This window comes from Manacus candei, unplaced genomic scaffold, assembly GCF_025592945.1.
Source record: "Manacus candei isolate 608988 ecotype Guabito, Panama unplaced genomic scaffold, ASM2559294v1 h1tg000051l, whole genome shotgun sequence".
In the NCBI taxonomy this organism is placed as follows: Eukaryota; Metazoa; Chordata; class Aves; order Passeriformes; family Pipridae; genus Manacus; species Manacus candei.
This window is the reverse complement of record NW_026138099.1, coordinates 3,184,563-3,207,061: the sequence shown is the minus strand read 5'-3', so window position 1 is coordinate 3,207,061 and position 22,499 is coordinate 3,184,563.

Here is a 22,499-nt window from a genome sequence, read left to right as displayed (position 1 = left end):
GCTTACCTGTATAACTGAAAATTAACTAATTAGATGAAAATACATGATTTTCTCTTCTAGATTTTTTAAATTTAAGAACAAACAGACTGAAGTACTCAGAAACCAGGGGTATCTAATGATAGTTTCAAATAAGACCTTTCTTTCTTCCTTCAATTCTACAACAAAAATTAATATGCAGCTACACTCTCTAGACAGAAGCATACACAAATCACATCAGCCAGAGATCAGAAAGGTTTTTTTGAAAGATTTAAAAATAATATTTTAAAATAATGCACTGACTGATCATTACTCTTCATGTTCTATACCCTTTTATTTGCTGGGTTTTGGAACACCGTTCTGAGTGGCATGATGGCATGTGGAATCAATGTAAGGCTTAATAATAGAAATTTATTTAGTTCTTGTATGAGGTAGTGAGTACCCATGGACTGCTGCTCTATGAAAGGCTCTTCTGACCTCACAGTGAGAGGCGAAGCAGGATGTATCAGTTGAAATATCTGATATTAATCTACAGTAACACGGCTAAAGGATAAGAGCATGCATACTCATCAATACTAATAATAAAGTCTGTCCATGTCAAGAAGGATCTGAAGTACATCACATTCAGACGTTGTTGTTTGAAATTCCTGGGCATTGTGATGGAAGTCAGTTTATTATTTATTTCCTAATGTCCAAAGCAAGAAAATGTTCAAGATAGTGAAAGAAAAATTATTGAAGTTGTTCATGCATTGAAAACTTTAGCTACCATGGATATTGTGATATTTCAGCAAGTGAAGTAAAGTATGCTTTTCATGGTTTAAACATGTCTTGAGAAATGGATTTGTAAGGGCTTTAGGACTTTAGAGTTCAAACTTTAAGCATTTTTGAAGGACATTTGAAGGAATTCTTGTACTGCAGGATGTTAAGAAACAAGAAACAAGTAATGCAGTTCTTCTAGTATGTTTTTCCCTAGTTGCCTACTGTTTTATTTTTTTGCAACCTCCTCTACAACATCTGGATATCCAAAACCCATTGTAGTCATATCTTGCTATGAAAACCAATCAAAATTCTTACAAATATCTTAGTTCTGTATTAAATTCCTATGATTTTGCACAGTTAAGTCCTCCAAATTTCACCCAGGATGAAGTGTTGCCTAGAAAATTCCATTTTCCAGGGAAACAAACAAACAAATAACACAATCACAGTTGGACTGATTGGACCATGTGTTACCAGAGTGGATTCTGGTTCTGTGCAGTCAGGTGTTTGTTAGTGATGAAAGGGGTGGTTTGATGTGAAAACATCTATGATCATGCTAGTGTGAATTCTGTAATTTTGAAATTAAAAAAATGCTTTCCCTTGGAAAATCAGTAACCCCACTTATTGCAATAGCTTGTCTAAGAGCAGACTTTTTCAATTACATTTGTTTCTCTCAATTGCACTGAACGTAATTTTTCTTTTAATTATTTCTATTATATGGCAGGGAGAATTATCTACTGTTGTGACCCTTCACTTATTTTTTTTCTATGTCCTCTTTCCCTCAGTGTCTCCAGCACCCTTCAATAGCTTTAGCTAACTGAAAGTTGTAAACATACTTCAGGACTTCAGTGGATCTACGAGGGCCCTCTCTTCCAAAGAGTTACAGTTAGCTTTAAATGAAATTCAACTTCATTTCAATACAAGCACTTATGTTACTACAAATAATAAAGAGGATGCAGCATCACCCGCTATCCAAGACTTTTAATTAAACTAATAGTTCAGCATACACAGTAATTGGGCTGCTTGAACTGGAAATTTCAAGAGAAGTGTTAATTAAGAAATTTCAGTTAGTGTTAACTTTGGAGACTTAAAGGGATGGAAACACATACATACAGCACTCATTGAATGCAAAAGCTTAAAGGACCATAGAAGTAAGGCTGCAGCAACTACTTTCTTAATAATCATAATAATCTTAATACTGAATCATTTGGTAGGCCATTTTTCCTAAATAGAATATTTCCTAAATCAAAAGGGTACTCAGTAATTTCTGTAGTTGGCACTCATACTCCAAGAATATCTTGCCAAGTTGGCACAACTGAGGACACAGCAATATATCAAAGTCAGTGAAATAACTAAAAAGTTAACAGAAACAAGATGAATGTGCTATCATAAATTAATCACTCAGACTTAAACACAAATTACTAAACAGCAATCAAAGTGTTCCCACAAAAGCACCTAAACAGAAATTCAGTTGTGCATGACTTTAGCCCAATAGTTGCTGGCATAAAACAATAAAACCCTTTAACTTTTATTTGAATAATCTTTGCAGTTATGCCAAAATAAACATAGGGATTAAGAGCTGAACACAAAAATATCAGTCCTAGCTATAAGGTTTACCCACAGTCCTCTATTCCCTGTCTCTTCATCCGCAATGCTAATACTGCACACTAAAGTGAAAGGCTGCAGACAGGAATGCTTCAGATTTAGATATTTTTAATATAAAAGATGATGCATTTAGCTTCTCATCTGACTATGCAGTTATTCTTAACTTTACCCTCCTTAGTTGCACAAGACTCTTGTGGTTTTCATGACTGGGTTTAAATTCCAGGGTGACATTACTGTGTCTCTATAAATGAGCCGTGAGAGCAGGACGCACAAGATCCAATGTCTGGTGTTCCTCTCTGCAGTCTATCTTCCCACCACAAGAAGGCAACATTCAATCATCCAAAATCCTAACAAAGCACACAAAAAGTGGAAGGCGTATTCGAGATGCTACACCATGGTTGTAGCACAAGCCTTCCTTTATTTAAACTGCACTTTCCTGCTCCCTTTTCCTTTGGTGGGAGTGTATCAATGTACTCTTGCCTTGCTGCCTGAGCATCCCTCACATTTGGACTCCAGAATCAAAAATTCTTAAAATGTTGTCACTTACTCAGAAAAGTTTTCTCTGAAAAATAAGAAAATTCCTCCTCTCCAGTAATGTATCAAATCATTGTCGAGCTCTCAATTGTAAGTAACAGTAAAAGGAAGATTTAACAAAATTAAAAATAAAACTAATTTTTGATTGTGCCTGATCTCTTAGAAAATGAGATGACAGTAGACTATTAAATGACATCCTTCTTCTTCAATGTATGATTATTTAAGAAAAATGCAGACAAACATATAACAAGAATGATAATGTTTGACACAGAGGAGCAGATTGCCTGCGTGTAACCATTCTAAATCAAATTTTACCATAAATGCCTAATCTAAATATTTTATGCTGAAATTTAATCCTGAGCCTTCGCAGAAACAGAAATGTAAATTTACTGCTATCATGAAACAAACTTTTTAAAAATTATTTGAAAACTGGGGGAGAGACTTATCTGCATTCTTATTTATATCTGAAACTTTTCACGTAACTGACCTGTTTGACCTGCCTGCTTGTTGTCAATATATTTTGTAGAGCTGTTTTTCATGATTTTCCCCAAGGGAAACTCAGTTATATGCCAGCTCTGTTGACCTCAGAACTGGGAGAAATTATGGTTCCAATACATTCAGAAAGCCTAAAATTAGTTTATTTCATCACTCCAGCTTAAGATTTGATGTGCACAGGCCATCATAGACACGGGTGTAAATAATAAAATCAGAGTGAAACCATCTCTTCGTTATGAGCCAGCAATGTGTGCAAGTGACCAAGAAGGCCAATGACATCCTGACTTGTATCAGACCAGTGTGGCCAGCAGGACCAGGGAAGGGATCATCCCCTCTGCTCAGCACTGATAAGGCCACACCTTGAATCCTGTATTCAGTTTTGGGCCTCTCATGACAAGAAAGACATTGAGGGGCTGGAACGAGTCCAGAGAAGAGCAACAAGGCTGGTGAAGGGACTGGAGCATAAGTCCTATCAGGAATGGCTGAGGGAGCTGGGGTTGTTTAGCCTGGAGAAAAGGAGGCTTAGGAGAGACCTCATCACTCTCTATGACTACCTGAAATGAGGGTGTAGTGAGTAGGTGGTTGGTCTCTTTTTGTAACAAATGATGAGATAAAATGGCCTTAAGTTGCACCAGGGGAGGTTTAGATTGGCTATTAGAAAAAAATTCTTCACAAAAGGGGTGCTCAAAGCAGAGGCTGCCCAGGAAAGTGGTTGAGTAACCATCCTTGGAGGTGTTTAAAAGCCAAGTGTTTAAAGAAGTGACACCATGAGATATGGTTTAGTCACAGGACTTGGTTAACTTTGGACTTGGTGATCTTAAGGTTTTTTTCAAACCTAAATGGTTCTGTGATTAACTTCATTATCTTGCTTGTTGTTGTAGTTAGGCTGGGTAATTGCTGCTTAGAGGAGTCTAAGAGATGGTATTCCCTCCATCTGTCATAGCATTCTTGAATTCATAGAATCATAGAAAAGTTTGGATTGGCAGGGTTCCCTGCTTTGGGCAGGGAACATTCCACTAGAACTGGTTGCTCAGAGCTCCGTCCAGCCTGCCCTTGAACACTCATGAAGATGGGGGTTGTACAAATTACACAGTAATTTCTTGCTACTATCTAATCTAAGCCTACTCTCTTTCAGTTTAAAGCCATTCCTTCCTGTCCTATCCTGAATTCCTGGCTAAGAAGTTTTAATCCTTGAACACATTTAATTTTCAAGTCAAATGACTGCAACTGAATGTTTTAAACTCATGAAGTTCAACAAGACCAAGTGCAAGGTCCTGCACCTGGGCTGGGGCAAACCCCAACATCAATAAGGACTGGGGGACAGATGGAGTGAGAGCAGCCCTGAGGAGAAGGACTTGGGGATACTGATGGATGAAAAGTTAGACATGAGTTGTCAAATATGTGCATGCAGTCCAGAAAGCCCACCACATCCAACTGACCAGTGTGACCAGCACGTGGAGGGAGGTGATTCTCCCCCTTTACTCTCTTCTTTTGAGATCCACCTCAAGAGTACTCCATACAACTCCGAAATCCCCAGAACAAGAAAGACATGGACCTGTTGGAGTGAGTCCAGAAGACAGAGAAAGGCTCCTTACCTGAGCGTGTAGAGAAAGGACAAAGGGCAATCATTTTACATTGAAAGTGGGTAGATTTAGTTTGGGCATAAGGGAGAAATTTTTTGTGATGAAGGTGGTGAGACACTGGGATAGGGTACCTGGAGAAGCTGTGGATGCCCTGTCACTGGAAGTGTCCAAGGCCAGGCTGGATGGGGCTCTGGGTAACCTACCATGGTGGACTAGAGGATTGATGCCATGGAATGTTGGTGCTAAAAAAATACTCCAGAGCAGTTAATTAGGGGTGAGATAAGGAAAGGGTTTAATTATGCCAAGGCAAAAGATGTTACACGGCGTGCCCCTGTGCCCGAGATGTTACATTTTATAACAATATCTGTCCAATCCCAAACATGTCCACCCTGTGGCCTTTGCTCTGGATCGCCCCGGGTCCACCCCCTGAGAAATGGGTCTGGGGGCTTTTACTTCATCATCTTCACCATCTTCAGAGCACAAAGGATACATATTTACCTAATTCTTGACTCCATTTTGTTATTCAGGCCCTGATATACTGTCCTCTAAACAGTATAGGCCTTGCCTTGACAAGAGACTAAACATGGCCACTGAATTCAGGGGTAGGTTTGATATGGGGTGCACAGAATGGGGTAAGAGGGTTAAGGAATGTGTAAACTAAGGGTGCTACAGGGAAAGGGACAAGGGAGTGAGGGTTGCTGCTTTTAAAATCTACTTATAAAACTTATAAGGCTTACAAATATTAGAAAAATTAAAAAACCATTAAGGGCTTAAGGCATCAGGATCTTTAAAGGTCACTTCCAACCCAAACCATTATATGATTGGAAGTGTTCTCTTCTGTAGCTGTTGAACTGGGTATATATTAATGTTTGCTATACCTTTAGTGGTCTGCAGAAGTATTGTTCTAAAATTCATTTAATATTGTAGTAAATTATTTAGTGTTTGGAATATAACAAATTGTTTACTGTAAATTTAGTTTGCCAACATTTTTTCCAATATATTGGTAGATATCATCTAGGCTTTTTAACTTAGGTCCTATTTAAAAATGAGGTTAGGTTTCTTCCCAACCTCTTAATGAAACCTAGGAGAGTCACAAATGGTAATGCTGCATACAGATCTGTTTTGAATCTGGAGCAGTGAATTCTTGGATCTGTTGAGTGCCAACTGTAGGCATGTTTTGTATCAAATAATCTGACTGTTGTGACAGGAAAGCTGTGATTAAAAGAGAGGGTCCTGTGGAGGTGGGGCAGCGCTGTTCTGAGCCAGCTTCCTTTTCTGCCTTGAGACTCCTGCTCAGTCCATCCCCCTGTCACCAATTCACTTCTCGGAGGAAGGCTCTGAAGGGCTGGCTGTCCATGTGTGAATAAAATGGTGCAAAAAAATCTAGTTTACATAAGAGGCATGCACCACACAGCCAGTCGCTCGCTCCCTCACCAGTAGGACCAGGGAAAGAATCAGAAGGGTAAAAGCCAGAAAACTTCTGGGTTGAGATAAAGCCAGTTTAATAGGGAAAGCAAAAGCTGTGCGCACAAGCAAAGCAAAATGAGGAATTCATTCACCACTTCCAATGGGCAGGCAAGTGTTGGACTTGAGTTCACAGAATGTTCTGTGAACTCTGTGAACTCTGTTCAACCATCTCCAGGAGAGCAGGGCCTCATCACACATAACAATTACTTTCGAAGACAAATGCCATCACTCCAAACGTCCGCCCTTTCCCCCCACTGTGTATACTGAGGACGATGTCATATGGTCTGGAATATCCCTTTGGTCAGTTTGGGTCACCTATCCCAGCTGTGTCTCCTCCCATTTTCCCATGCACCCTCAATTTTCTTACCAGCGTGGGAGTACAAAAAGCAGAAAAGACCTTGGCTTTGTGCAAGCTCTGCTCAACAATAAAAAACCCCATCTCTATTATCATCACTGTGTTCATCATGAATCCATAGCACAGCCCCATACCAACCACTGTGAAAAATTAAGGGCTTGTTAGTTACTACTTGTGGAAGTCTGTTGTAAAATTTAAGGGCTTGCTAGCTAACACTTTTGAGTCTAAATACTGGACTGGTTGCTGGAGTTAAGGCAAGTGTACAATAAAAGCACAAGAGTTCTCTGGTGCCTTGGTTCAGATTGATGAGAATTTACAATGAACATCACACCCCGTATTGATGGGTCGTGACAAGGTCTGAACTGAAAAATGTTAATACTGATAGATCTGTTAATCTAGACACTCAGAAAGATCAGTCAGAAAACAGACCTTTTATAGTTATGGGGTCTTCAAGTTATTATGGGCAGCTGCAAAACTATGGAATATAGAGACTAATACCTCAAAAGTAGTTTCTTCTTGCTAAGTTCGTATTTACTTAAAATATTGTAAGTCTCTAAAATATTGTGAATATACTACTCTTCTGAGTTGTCATATTGAAGACTAATGTACAGACATAATGCCTGGGAAAATTCTCCATTGTTGGAATTATTTTTGATTTTACAGGTATTCTGTTGCACAAAACCAAATTAGAAGTATTGTGATTTTATTAAAACTGTGCTTTTTAATAGTAGCTGAAGGCTTTATATGTAACTATTATAATTACTGCTGCACCTGCAATTGTTAATCAATGTAAAATATTTTAAAATGCATCATGATATAAGCATTCCTATTAGTATTTCTTGTAGATTCTTTACAGATATAATGTAATCCATATTGCATTTTTACCTTCATTTTACACAGCAAAACTATGTTAACAAGACAGGCAGTGTTGTCTATTAAATAAATTTTTCTATTCTGTAACTGTTATTGCAAATATTCATGCTGATTTAAAACACTGTAGGAAGCGCTTCACCTATGATTTACACTTTATTTGGGGACTGTATATGAAGCAAGGATAGAGGACCTCTGTACTGGCATTTTCTTTGAATTTACTAAAGTCACAGGACAGATATCTTCTTCTGGAGAAACTAAAGGGCACTGACATGCAAATGCACAACACAGGATTATGACTGGGATTGACTCTGGCTTCAGTCCATGCTAAAACTTTGTGTGTATCCAAGGGTATTTAACGTAATTGTAGCTGCAAAATCATCTTTGTAATCAGGGTCTTGTGAAAAGAATTATATCATAAGTGCCTGCATCTGCAGACCTTAGTCCCCTTATGTGGCCAAGTGCCATGAGACATCACGATTAATATTCAGTTTCATAGTATATAACAAATTGAGTTTGACACTGGCAGCTAGTCTGACACTCATAATTCAAAGAAAAGTCCTAAAATGAAATGAAAAATTACCTAAAGCATGAAGTGATAATAGTATAATGCCATGGGTACATCTTTCTCATTCTCTGTAAACACAGAATTACTAATAAAAAATGCCTTTGGTGTAGATTATAGATGTATAATATGACATAAGCAGTGCTGACAGAAGAGGACCTGGCGGTTGTGGTTGACAGCAAGTTGAATATGAGTCAGCAGTGCCCTGGCAGCCAGGAGGGCCAACCATGTCCGGGGGGGCATCAGGCAAAGCATCACCAGCCGGTCAAGGCAGGGGATTGTCCCACTCTGCTCTGCACTGGGGTGGCCTCACCTTGAATACTGTGTGCAGTTTAGGACACAACAATGTGGGAAAGATATTAAGCTCTAAGAAAGCATCCAAAGTAGTACAATGAAGATGGTGAAGGGCCTTGAGGAGAAGCCGTATGAGGAGCGACTGAGGTCACTTGGTCTGTTCAGCCTGGAGGAGTCTGGGGGAGACCTCATTGCAGTTACAACTTCCTCGTGAGGGGAAGAGGAGGGTCAGACACTGATCTCTTCTCTGTGGTGACCAGTGACAGGACCCAAGGGAATGGCCTGAAGTTGTGTTGGTGGAGATTTAGGTTAGATGTTAGAAGAATGTTTTTCACCCAGAGGGTGGTTGGGCACTGGAACAGGTGCCCCAAGGGAGTGGTCACAGCACCAAGCCTGACAGAGTTCAGGAAGTATTTGGATAATACTCTCAGGCACACGGTGTGACTCTCAGCGATGGTCCTGTGCAGGGTTAAGAGTTGGACTTGGTGATCTTTGTGGGTCCTTTCCAACTTGGCATATTCTTTGATTCTGTGATTCTGTGAAAACAAGATACAGTAAATTTCACTTTCCTTGTATGGTAAGATTGACGGAGAGATAGACAACAGGTTAGCAAAAGCATATAGTGCTTTTGGAAAACTCCACAAAAGAGTATGGCATAATAAACACTTGAAGAAAAGTACAAAAATCACTGTTTACAGAGCCATAGTGCTGTCTACTCTCTTGTATGGTTCCGAATCATGGGTCATCTACTGCCACCACCTGCGTCTCCTAGAACGCTTCCATCAACGCTGTCTCCGTACAATCCTAAACATCCACTGGTCAGGTTATGTGACCAATACATCTGTTCTAGAACAAGCAGCAGTCACAAGCATTGAGGCCATGTTGCTGAGAACACAGCTGCATTGAGCAGGACACGTCTCCAGGATGAAGGACCACCACCTCCCTAAGATCTTGCTCTATGGTGAACTTACCACCGGCTGCCGCAACAGAGGAGCCCCGAAGAAAAGATACAAGGACTCCCTGAAACAACATCTCAGCCTTGGCCATATTGATCATCATAACTGGTCTACTCTGGCCTCCAATCGGGAGGTCTGGAGACACACCATCTATAACACAGGAGAACGTCCTTTGAGAACACATGCAGGATCACCCTTGAGGAGAAAAGGCAACGCAGAAAGAACCGTGTATTGCAGAATACACCACCTAAGGAGTTTGCAATCGGATATATCTGTCACGTATTGGCCTCATAAGCCACCAGCGTGCCTGCAACAAATGTGGATAGAGCCTTCCCAAATCTTCGTTCGCGAAGCCTAGCCATGATGATGATGTATGAGTAATGATAATCTTAGGAGATATCATATAATAATTCATCCTGGATTTGGTGAAAGAGGGGATTAAACTTGAAAGGTTTAATGTCCTTAAAAGCAGCAGAAAGTCCTTCAACCTGGGCTGCAGGTAAGTCCTGTATATTTTTATACAGAGGAATATCAGCATTTTAACCAAAAGTGTCATGGTGTTTTGTTCAAGTGCACGTGCATGTGTGCATGTTCCTGTGACTGGGTGCGACAATTTATTACTAAGACCAGAACAATGCCAGCTATTTCATCCTGACTACTGTAATGATTGAGTAAATGACTTTTCTAGAAGTTTGGGTTAGCATGCTAGAAAATATCATCGTAAAACAGAATTATAACTGGAAGTGGATTGTTTGTTTTACATCTAGTTTTAAAAGAATACTGATTGTCAGGCTTTGATATAAGCTAAAGCTGTGTTGCATTCATGGTCAACATAAATATTTATTGCAACTGAACTGAAAATCTGCAAGCTATGGGAAAATTAAGTAAGTGCCCAAGCTCTATTCACAGCTCCTCCAGTACTTAAGAAACAGTTCTACTAACTAGGACTTCTTTTTTTTTTTTAAATTGTTGAATCTGACTTGAAGGATTTTTGAGGATTATTGCAAATAAGCGGACTTTGAATCTATAGCACTAGCTATTGCTCTGTCTATAGCTTTAGTTCTTTCAGTTAGTTTGACATCTGATAAAATGCTTAAATGTCCTTTTTTTTCCCCCTCTGGTTAAACACTTTAAAGGATAACTGAATGACATAAGATGCCCTACAAGGCTCAGAAGGCTTGTATTTTGCTGTGGTATCCCAGCACTAAGAAGTCTAGAAAAGGGTTATTAAATCCTGTCAACACTTGGTAATAAGTTTGCATTTCAACAAACATCTTTTGGCATTTCCAATGGCTTGTCATGAAAGGAGTTTAAATATCATGAAAATCTGTAGCAAGATTGGAGTTTTATGTAAGTCTCACCACCAAGATGTTGGCCCAAGCGACATTTTGGAAATATGTAGAATTGTAAATACATGAGCAGTTGCTGCTCTACAGAAAGAACAGAAAGAGTTCTAAACAACCTATAATCATTAGAGACCCAACAAAGGAACAAAGAGGGGAAAATGCAAAACAGCACAAGCACATTAATGTTATTTATTGGCAGAAACTTTTGTTAATGAAATACAAGTAACAAACAAGTTTTCAGAAATCATTCTCAGTTAAGGTAAGTATAGCACATCATGATCTCTCTAAACACAATATAAGTAGGAACAGAAAAAGTTACATTTAAAATGTATATATATATATATATATATATATATATATATATAAAATTTTTATATTCAAAATCTCTATGTCAAAATTGACTTACTTCAGGCTAATTTTTTTTTGTAAGTTGACTTCTACTCCTCCATGACGTGGTGCAGGTAGAGAAAAGATTACAGATGATATAATAAGGGTGAGTAGTTTTGAATACCACAGAAGTAGGAGAATATACTTGTTCCATTAAAAATAAAAGAACCATCAAAAAACAAGCCCAAAAACCTAAAACTTACAGTCGAGAGAAAGAGCTGACCATGCATAACAAAGACAGTGGAAAAATCATTTGGCAAATAAATTCGAAACCTCTATCTTCTATAGAATAATAAAAATCTATTATTCTCTTAAAAACCTGTTACATTATTCTCCTCTGGAATTCAAATTTAATTCTGCAATTAGAGGGCAACACTTAAAGGTTCAATTGTTAATCTATTTTCATCAAAAATTATATGAAAAAGAAGCAAAACCATCTTGAGTATTTTTTTTTCACTTCACACAATAAACCCCCTAGGTAAAAGCAGCTTTCTCATCTTTTGTGAAGTGCCAAGAAACATGCAGAAATTCCAGGTGAATGAGTGTAGTATCAAATACTACTTGTAGTAAGAACAAGTCTTTGCCAGGCAACAAATGGATAACACAAGTAAAAAAACACCTTTTTTTTTAGATATATGAATAAATTTTATCTCCAGCTGTTACCTATAATGCTATTATTTTGGTAAAGCTTCTCTTTTGGAGGGTCTGAATTTCCATGCTTGGAAAAAAAATTGTATGTGATTTGATTGGTGAGGCCACACCTCAAATCCTGTGATCAGTTTTGGGCCCCTCACAACAAGAAAGACATTGAAGTTCTGGAGCTTGTCCAGAGCAGGACAATGGAGCTGATGACGCCTCTGGAGCACAAGTCCTATGAGAAGTGGCTGAGGGAGCTGGGTTGTTTAGCCTGGAGAAAAGGAGGCTTAGAGGAGACCTTATTGCTCTGTACAATGACTTGAAAGAAGGTTGTGACAAGACAGGGGTTGGTCTCTTCTCCTAAGTAACAAATGACAGGATAAGACAAAATGGCCTTAAGTTGTACCAGGGGAGGTTTAGATTGGCTATTAGGGAAAAATTTCTTCCCAGAAAGGGTGGTCAGGGACCAGGCTGCCCAGGAAAGTGGTTGAGTCACTATCCCTGGAGGTATTTAAAAGGTGTGTAGACACAGCACTTAGGGACTTTGTTTATGGGTGCTAAAGCAAAAAATGAGGCTGCACACAAAGAGTTCGATTTTGGGACTTGTCCACTGACAGTTTTTGGCATTCCCCTTTTATTCATGTTCTCCTGTGAACAGCACTCAGTGTTTTTCTTTCAATCAACCAGAATTCCCAGGATCGTCCCAAACCAATGCCCTGATCTCACATCATGTGGTGGCTGTGTTCAGCCATGAGAGAAAAACACACGCTTATCATGCAGGCTGTTTAAAGTGGTTTTCCGCTTTGAGAAATAACATTCTCTCTCTCAAAGCACTTAGCCAAGGCTAATCCTCCCTTTTAATTCTGATTTACTAAATGCAGGTGTAAAGTAACTCAGCTTGTTCCCACATTGTTTAGTGGTGGACTTGACAGTATTGGGTTAAAGTTTGGACTTCAGGATCTTAAAGGTCTTTTCCAACCTAAGTGATTCTGTATTGTGTAAGAAATGCATTTGGCAAATTCTATTCCCATGTTTTCAGGGATGTAGGTGTGCATGGAGAAAATGTCTCAGAAACAATAAATAAGGACTAATGGGGGATGTTTATGTTCTGAATAACGAGGTCATCACATTGTAACTAACATAGAAATTAGTACAATAAATCACAAAAATGAAAATATACTGAGGAGGAGTTTTGTTTGTTTGTTTTGGTTAGCTTTTTTCCTAGTAGAATTCTTTGCTTATGTGTCAGTTATTTCCACTGAAAGCATACATACTTACCTAGGCCTGACTTCTTGTCACAGGTAAAAACAGCCATTATTTTACTGCTGATGCACATAATTTCAGCTTGATATGTTACTTCTATATATGAGTTACTGTATCTTTTAGTGAATACCTAAAGTGATGGAGAATACATCAATGAGGTCAAAGCAGTTCAGCTTTGTTCTTCCAGTAGGAAAATTTCCTCAATCAGTATATAACAACCAGCATACATATAAGATATGCATTATATAATTAGATCAGTCCTTCAGAACTTTTTTTAATTCCTGTATTAGTAGCAGAATCTCAAGAAAATTTTCTGTGGCAGCATGACAGTTCAGATGACCATTAAATTAGGTAATATCTTCTCTGTTATTTGTGTTTCCCCTCGTTGTAGATACAAATATGAGGTGTCTCTGTTACAGTAAAATCATATTCATCTGTTTAATCATAGTCAACCAGTTATCTACTCTTACTACTAATCCTTTTTTTTTGAAGTATTGTCAAAACAACATTTTTTTTTTTGCTACATACAGCCTATAATATTTATTGAAGTAACACCAAAATTGTTTAAATGAGCCTATTTTATAAAATATTTCATGTCATTCAATATGTCATTATTTATAACCCCAGAAATCTGAGCACTGACATATCAAATAGATTTCTGAACCATTCGTTCAGTCTTTGATATGACCTATATGGCAAACCAGCCCATTTTTCCTTTCTTTTAGTCAGCTAGTCTCTCTAATTCATTATGTGGACTCATGGGGCTGCTCATTGTGCTTCTTTATGGAGAATCTGGAGGGTTTTATTGCTTCAGAAATAACACTTGACTCTATGCAATTCCTCAGCCTGCCTTTAATAAATCTCAGTTCTGCTGGGTTTCTATAATTTTCTGGTCTAATCAGCACTACTTCCAATAGTACTGAAACAGCACAAAAAGGTTGTTTCCTGTCATTCACCAATGGCAAACACCAACATTCTCACAAGACATTCTGCTTGAGTCAGGTTAGTTTTACCCTGCAGCTGTGTTGCTGCAATAGTGAAAATGTGGAGATATCAAGTGTAAATCTGACTACACATCAGTTAATTACATTTCAACATTGCTAAATTATCATATTTTTTATAAATTATTCCCTCTTTGATACGGAACTGATCAGAAGTAAAGAAGTCAACAGATTATCTGAAAGTGCAATGGACAAAAGATAGAATCATAGAATGAAAGAATGTAACAAGTTGGAAAGGACCCATGAAGATCATCTTGTCCAAATCCTGGCCCTGCACAGAACCATGCCTGAGAGTCACACCGTGTGCATGAGAGTATTATCCAAATGCTCCTTGAACTCTGTCAGGCTTGGGGCTGTGACCACTTCCCTGGGGCACCTGTTCCAGTGCCCAACCACCCTCTGGGTGAAGAACATTTTTCTAAAATCCAACCTAAATCTCCACCAACACAACTTCAGGCCATTCCCTTGGGTCCTGTTACTGGTCACCACAGAGAAGAGATCAATGTCTGTCCCTCTTCTTCCCCTCATGAGCAAGTTGTAACTGCAGACTCCTCCAGGCTGAACAGACCAAGTGACCTCAATCGCTCCTCATACGGCTTCTCCTCAAGGCCCTTCACCATCTTCATTGTACTACTTTGGATGCTTTCTTAGAGCTTAATATCTTTCCCACATTGTTGTGTCCTAAACTGCACACAATATTCAAGGTGAGGCCACCCCAGTGCAGAGCAGAGCGGGACAATCCCCTGCCTTGACCGGCTGGTGATGCTTTGCCTGATGCCCCCCCGGACATGGTTGGCCCTCCTGGCTGCCAGGGCACTGCTGACTCATATTCAACTTGCTGTCGACCAGGACCCCCAGGTCCTCTTCTGTGGGGTTGCTCTCCAGCACCTCTTTTGCCTTGGTCCATACATCCAGAGTTTCCTCATCCTACGTTCAAAACTTGAGAGATGTCATTCATTTGATAATACCATACTCTTTCTCAAGAGGATTCAGCTTTTACAAGGAGAGGAAAAGAGAAAAAGTGTAAATTTTATTGAAAGATCACAATAAACCATACAATGCTGTTGTATTTTCACATATAGGTAATGCATTAATACTGTTGGTTCATATTGGACATGAATATTTGAGAAATTTTCTGCATAGTCTTTATCCTCACAAACTTCTCTGACACCCCTAGTCTGTCTGTTCTCTGATTCCAATTACCTCTTTTTCCAGTGTTTTTGAGTAGAGATTATGTCAAGAAGATGTCAGCTATTTGAGGAGGTTCTATTCAGGAAAATTTGTTTACTTGTCTGTGACACCAAAACCTGTAGTTTAATTCAACCACTTATAATAAAATAAAAAAGGGGGGGGAAAGAGGGAAAGAAAAGAAAAATAAAAAAAAGTAGGAAAAAAGGACAAGAATGTGTATGTCTAACCTCTACAATATGGTACAAGTTCACTAGATTTCCTCCTTTCTGTCAAAAACACACATCTTTCCACCCACTAATAGATCAAATTTCTGAAAGAGTAGACACTGATATTGCAAGATTAATTTCCTCTCATTTATTTCTGCAGATCTACCAGAATGTATCTCAGCCTCTTGGAACAGAAAATTCTTCAACTTCTCAAACTTCTGATTGTCTGATGTGCCCATGTTGCTGAAAACTAACTCAGAAAGCTATGCTTACATGCAATTGGGAAATGTTTTAAATCCCTCCTTTTTGTTAAGCTGGGTGATAGTTATGTTTGACCTAGCAAAGTAATTTCCAGTTAATATCTTGTAAAAAAATCATAAAATAACTACAGGTAGTTCCCTCTTTCTTCTGTTTGCACCTTGTTATTCTTCAAGAGCAGAGGCACACAGAATCATATACTCCTCTCTTCCTCTGATCAGGTTTTCACTGTTGTTGTGACTCCCTAAAGATGAACATAATCTTCAAATCAGGAGGGTACCAATTAAAAGGACCAAGAAATTGTGCTCTACAGAAACCAGGAAGAAAGTGTATATTTTGTGTTTGAGTAGAGGAAGGAAGTGGAAGCAAACTTTCAGATGTTTCATAGCCTTGTACTTTATGATGTGCTTTACATGGAAGTAGTTGGTTGAATAAAAAACATGACGAGTACAGGAGTGGGGTAGATGATGCTTTAGAAAAGAACATGAGCAAAAATGTATCAGCATAGGTTCAATGGGGAAGTAACTTCAGTTTTTATATTTTTAAATGTTTGGGGGGGTTTTGATGGCTTAGAGTGGTTTTGGGGCTGATGAAGATAACTTCAAGATGGAATACCTGATAACAATAATATTGCAGTTTCGCTCCCAAATTATACAGACAGTTTCTTAACTATTTCTAGCTAAGAATATGTTCTTAACTACTATGAGTGAGAATGGTGGTAGAAGAGCATAAGAAATCCTGCTGTCATTCACTCAAGAAGTACTAAGAGATGAGAAATCTCTTATTTTTTTTTCTGGGCTATTACAGAGTGTGGTCATTTTAACCTGTGAAAAATGGACACGGGATTTTTATTTGGCAGTAGTTTATATCCACTTTTCTTAGGAGCAAACAGCTATGTAAGATACAGACATTCAAAGAGAAACAGACTCCAAATGTTATGCATATTGCAAAATTAGGAGATTAAAATAAACTTAATTTTGCACTAACAGACATGTGTGGCTTTCTCTTTAGGGTGGTTGGTTAGTTTCTATTTGTTTTGTTATTCTATTGTTTTGCTATTTTACACTGTGATAAAGTTTTACTTCAGCTGACTTTTTAATTTTCTTTCCTACTTTGTGTACTTTGTGCACATCATTGCTCAGTAACTCACTGTAGCTGCACTCCTTAAAAGGAATAGACTCAGACAAATTTTCTTACTGGCCCAAACTAGTCTGACAAGTTCAATGACCCCAAATACTGGTGCAGTGAAAAATATCTCAGATTCAACCACTGTCCAAGTACATTTTATGTAACATATCCTTCAACAGAAAGGCTTGGGTTAAAGGATATGAATTAAAAGTAACACTCAGAATGTGAACAATTAATTGTATGAAAATCACAAACCAGTCTAATTCTCAAAAGGCAAAACTGGTTCTTGTAGTAAGAATGTTTTGAAAACAACCAGCAGCAGCCCAGGTTTCTTTCTAACAGATGTCTGAGACTTACCATAGCCAAATTTTGCAAATTTAGTTGCGTGGCAGCTAATCTCATCTGGCAGTGTGAAGTTACTCCCTATCCTAACACTGCAAACAAAAAAAGAAATTATGAGAGTGAAATAAAACTGCTGGTATACCTTATCTCATGAGGGAAATAGAAAATACATTATGGATGACCAAATGAGGAAGCAAGTGAATTTTCATATTATCATTCGTGTAAGTGGAAAGATAAGACAGGGACTTCTCTCTTAAATCCTAAAGGTTTGACCACATAGGAAAATTTTTCCAAGCAGCTCCCCATGTGCATGCTGCTGTTAAGATGTACTAATGCTCTGGTGCTTGAATAAAGGAGCAAATGCACGTTAATGACAAATCCACAATCCTGATGGGAAAGAATTCCCATCTTTTTACTTTTAAACTCCCTAATTAGGATTAATGCTACACAAATATTTCAGTATCTACAGATAAATTAAAACCGCCCTCTCCTCTTTAAGCAGTTTTCTGTCAGATTTTTTGCATATTTTGTGGTGCTGGTAAAGACACATTAAATAATGGCAGGTTCAAAGAGGGATTTAGAAACATATTGGATTAAATGTTGCTTGGGGAAAAACACACATTTCTGCTGGCAAATACAATGAAGTTTTACACATTTATCCTTTATTGGGTAGTCTAAACTTCACTAAAAATAATGCATTACCTCCCACAAAAGCCCATTTGGATGGACTGTTTTTACTCCCTGAGCTCCACTGATTCTTTAGAAGGTAGGAGACTGATTCTACAGGATCACATCACAAGTATGGTAGAACTGGAACAGGAAGCCTGAGTATAATCACTGTTCTTCAGCTTATCATAAAGCACTCAGTAACATTCAGGCAAATGTTTTTGAAAATTTATCTGGGTGTTTACTTGTGCTGACTGATGGCAGTGTTTAATTGATTAAACTAAAGCTGATAGTAGCACAACAGCAGCACTGTTCCAGTCTTCTGGTGTTTCTCTCAGAGTTTATGGTTTATTAAAATTTCACATCAAACAGACAAGATCTCTTTGGAATTTTTGGCTGCAGGTTATCTGTGTTTGTTTTAATTTCTACTTAATATTATTCACCATTATCCCTAATGACTAGCGGATTAGCAAGTATTTAATCACACTCATTTGACAGAACCTTGCTATGTTCCCTTCAGATATATACCAGATGTGGTATGCTATCTGCTATGCCTGCTTCCTAATTTTTTCATACTTACCTTTTACCATTTGGGTAAAACCATGTAGGACCTATAACACTGTTAATGTACTTGAAAATATCTGTCTTTTTAGTGCTACATTATCCTTAAGAGCTGTTGGTATTTAAACTTCCTTTTAACAATTTTTTTACTCCCTACCTTTGAATTCTGATGATTTATGACTAGATTTTTTTCCCATATATTGTATTTCCTTTCTCTTCTCTTTGCTACTGTTAAAGATGAACTTACAGCAATACCTGTCTTGTTACTGAATCTTCATTATTGATCTAATAAATGTCTTAAAAGTTGTGGTCTTTCTTTGCAGAACTTTATGCTTCCTTTTTTCCACATCTCACTTAAAATTTTCTCAAGCTTTCATAAATTGGCACTTTCAAAGTACCAAGTACACAGATTAGTTCCAGGAACTCTCCTCTCTTACCAGTAATGAATACCAGGTACTGGGATTGTTCAATATAGAGAAAAGGAAGCTCAGGGGAAACCTTACCACTCTTTACAACTAATTGAAAGGAGGTTGTAACGCTTTGGGTGTGAGTCTCTTCTCCAAGGTAACAGGCATTAGGACAAGAGGAAATGACTTCAAGTTGTGCCAAGGGAGGTTAAGAGTGGATATTAGGGAAAATTTCTTCACTGGAACAGAGTGCTCAGTGAGGTGGTTGAGTCACCATCCCCAGAGAAATTTAAAAGCTGTGTAGATGTGGCACTGACGGATGCAGATTAGTGGTGGACCTGGCAGTTGGACTCGATGGTTGGGTTTGATGATCTTTTGATGAGGGTCTTTTCCAATCTGAATGATTATGATTCTAAATGGTATGAACTTTCTGAAGAGATGCATACATAAGTGCATATGTGCCTAGTTGATAGCTGATGTTTACTGTGTAGTCATGGTCAAGTAAGCATGACTAAAGGACCCAGCTCATTGCAAGGACAGATCCCAGCAGGAAAAACAAAGGACACCCCTGAACTGATTAGAGAAGGCCGGCACCCCAGCCCTTAAAACAATTCTGCCAAACCCTGCTGTTACCTTGTGACACAGTGCAGTACCTGCAGCCGGACAGACGCTGGGGATGTTTCGCTCAAGACAGCAGCTGATGGACACTAACAGCACCATAGATGCAGAAGGTATTTTGCAGAGCAGCAGTGTGTGTGTGTCTGTGTATGTGTCTGTGTATATGTCTGTGTACGTGTGTCTGTGTGTGTCTGTGTGTGTCTGTGTGTGTCTCTGTCTCTCTGTGTGTTCGTGTGTGTGTCTGTATGTGTGCGTATGTGTGTCTGTGTATGTGTGTGTTTTTGTGTGTCTGTATGTCTATGTGTGTCACTGTGCGTGTATGTGTATGTGTGTGTTTGTGTGTGTATCTGTATGTGTGTGTCTGTGTGTGTGTGTCTGTGTGTGTCTGTGTGTGTGTCTGTGTGTGTGTGTGTCGGCACACAGCTGCCCGTGTGGGGGCTTCGCAGTGAGGGGAGACGTCCTGTTCTACTTGAGCAGTCGAAGGGTATTGGAACCAAGAGTAGCAATGCGTCTGGGGTCCCCCAACTGGAATGGGCCACTCAATGCCCACGAGAAGAGACTTACTCTTGCCACGCTCTCATACACATCTCAGCCTCTCTCCTGTGCGGCCACCAGCCGAGTGTGAAATGTTGATGACACTGTGAGACGCGGAGCAGGTACCTGGCAGCAGCAGGAGGAGAAAGAGTTTGCCGGAGGGGAAGGAGCGGGGAGAGAAGCGCGGAGGCAGGCGAGGGGCTGTGGAGGTCGCGCGTGGCTGCAGCTGAGGCGGGGGGCTGGTGGGGCTGCTGCTGGTGGGGCTGCTGCTGGTGGGGCTGCTGCTGGTGAGGCTGCTGCTGGTGAGGCTGCTGCTGGTGAGGCTGCTGCGCAACGAGGGTGGGCTGGCGAGTGTGTGGCGGCAGAGCGGAGCCAGCGTAAGGCAGGAGTCGGGTCCGGCGAGGCGTGGGAGGTTGAGCTGGCCCGAAAAGCCCGGGTTCGATCCCCACTGTCACCTGGGTACCTCGCCCACCTGCCTGTGTCTCTGGTCAATGCCTCGCCCCCACGGGCAGCTCTGGCTTTCCCCATCAGCCTGTCAGGAGCCCGAGCCGAGAGGCTTTGGGCCCACTTTCTCTTGTCTCCCGTTCCCACACCATTCCCAAGTTGCTTCTGGTCTCAACCACAGGATTTACGATTTTCTCATAATCCTTGTAGCCTGTGAAACCTAATACCCTTCAGACAGTAGAAAGCTATAGCTGTACTCAGCTGTAAGGTATCAAAAAAGTCAGGCTCTTGTAGAAAACACCTTTAAAATAAACTTGTTTAATTGAAATTGCACACACACACACAAAAAGATCAATATACAACTTGTAGTTTTCATTAACATCTATGAAATTACAATTGTTTTACAATATCTTTCTGAAAATTCTTTAAATAGGTAAGCATTATCTGTAAGACTATGGCCCCCTCAGATATCACAAAATGCCTGATATGCTTGCTATGCCAATAGAAATGTGCATGTACCTATAGAAAAATATACTTAAAAGTGTTTGCACCTGTCTCTGATGAAAGATGTAAAATTGTGTGGCCTGGCACTTGCTTTGTGTTAAATTCACTATGTCACTATCTATATATACCATTTTCTAAGTGTCACAGCTCCTGAATTCATATCTAGGTAGTATATGCACAGATACATTCTCAAATTGTGTTCTCATTAATGACAACCTTGAAGTCTTGGCAAAATGCCTCAGACTTCACCTTTTTTATTATCAAAGGAATTTTTAGTAAGTGGTGTGATGTATTCCCCATTGTTGTTTTCCCAGTGTACTTTTGGCCTAAGTCAAATAGTTTTCTACAAAGTCTCCTCCTCCAGCAACAGTAACTTCAATGTGTGTTTCACAGTCCAGTGTCCTGCTTGTTCTCACTGTAGACTTCAGTATATGGCTAATGGCCATCCTATCATCATCTATTTCTTTTCTCACCACTAGAGAAATCTTAAATTTGGAAGCAACTTATGCAGTGTAAAAGGTGTTTTAGGAAGGTATCTTCCTAAAGAACATAGCATCTACATATCAAATCCCCCTTGATGTCACAGGCTTGACGTAATTAAAGGCCCACAGTCAACAGCCAATGGTCATATTCATAAACCTATTGGGCACCTGTAGGCTCTAACAATATGACTAAAAACTATTGTCTGGAATGTAAGTGCACAATGTCATCAGTATTCCCGGTTCCTTTGGGAGGGTGTTTTGTTTTTTATTTTTCCAATAAAAGTGAGCGGGAGGAGGAAAAAAACCCAGAAAGTGAAAATGGTAGCTCTGTAGCAGAGAAATTCTTTTGCACTAAAGCAAAGCAGACCTGCTCTTGCTTTGATTACAGAAACATCAGACACCAAGACTTTCTGTTAAAATTTTAACTTTCTGTTTAAAATTTCTGTTAAAATTTAGGACCCTTGGTTCACAGGTGACACAGCATTCCACAGTGACAGATGTACACCAAATAGGAATTTCCATGTACTCATAAGAATTTTAAATAATGCCACATTGGCCTAAGTCAACCTGCTCAAGATAGACTGCTGTCAGTGATGGAAACAAACACTTTATTTAAACTAATACTTCAACTTCTGTCACTTACAGAACTTCAACTAGCAAGTTGTGTTTGGAAATTTCAGATGATCAGCTCCAAAAGAAGCCTCTTCTGAGAAGTAGATTTCTTTTTCAGAGATGTCACTGGAGTAGAATTTTTACTCAAAAGACCTTCAGGCAGAAAATTTTCCTTCTCCATCTATTTTCCTTCTCCTAAAATGTGCTGGTCACAGAATTACTGAAAGCAAAGACTAAACCTGGATGAATAGACTGCAGAAAATGAAGTCTGTAGCAGCTAAACTTGTATGCTTTTTCATTAATTTCTGGTGGCAAAGACCTGTCTCTTTACGTGTTGTGCAATAGAAGACTAAATAAAGGTCACACCTGTGGCTCTCTAAGAGATCAAATCAGGACATTTAGTGATGGAGATCTGGGGAAAGGATTCAATTTTCTGGTTTTGTAGCCTAGGGTAACA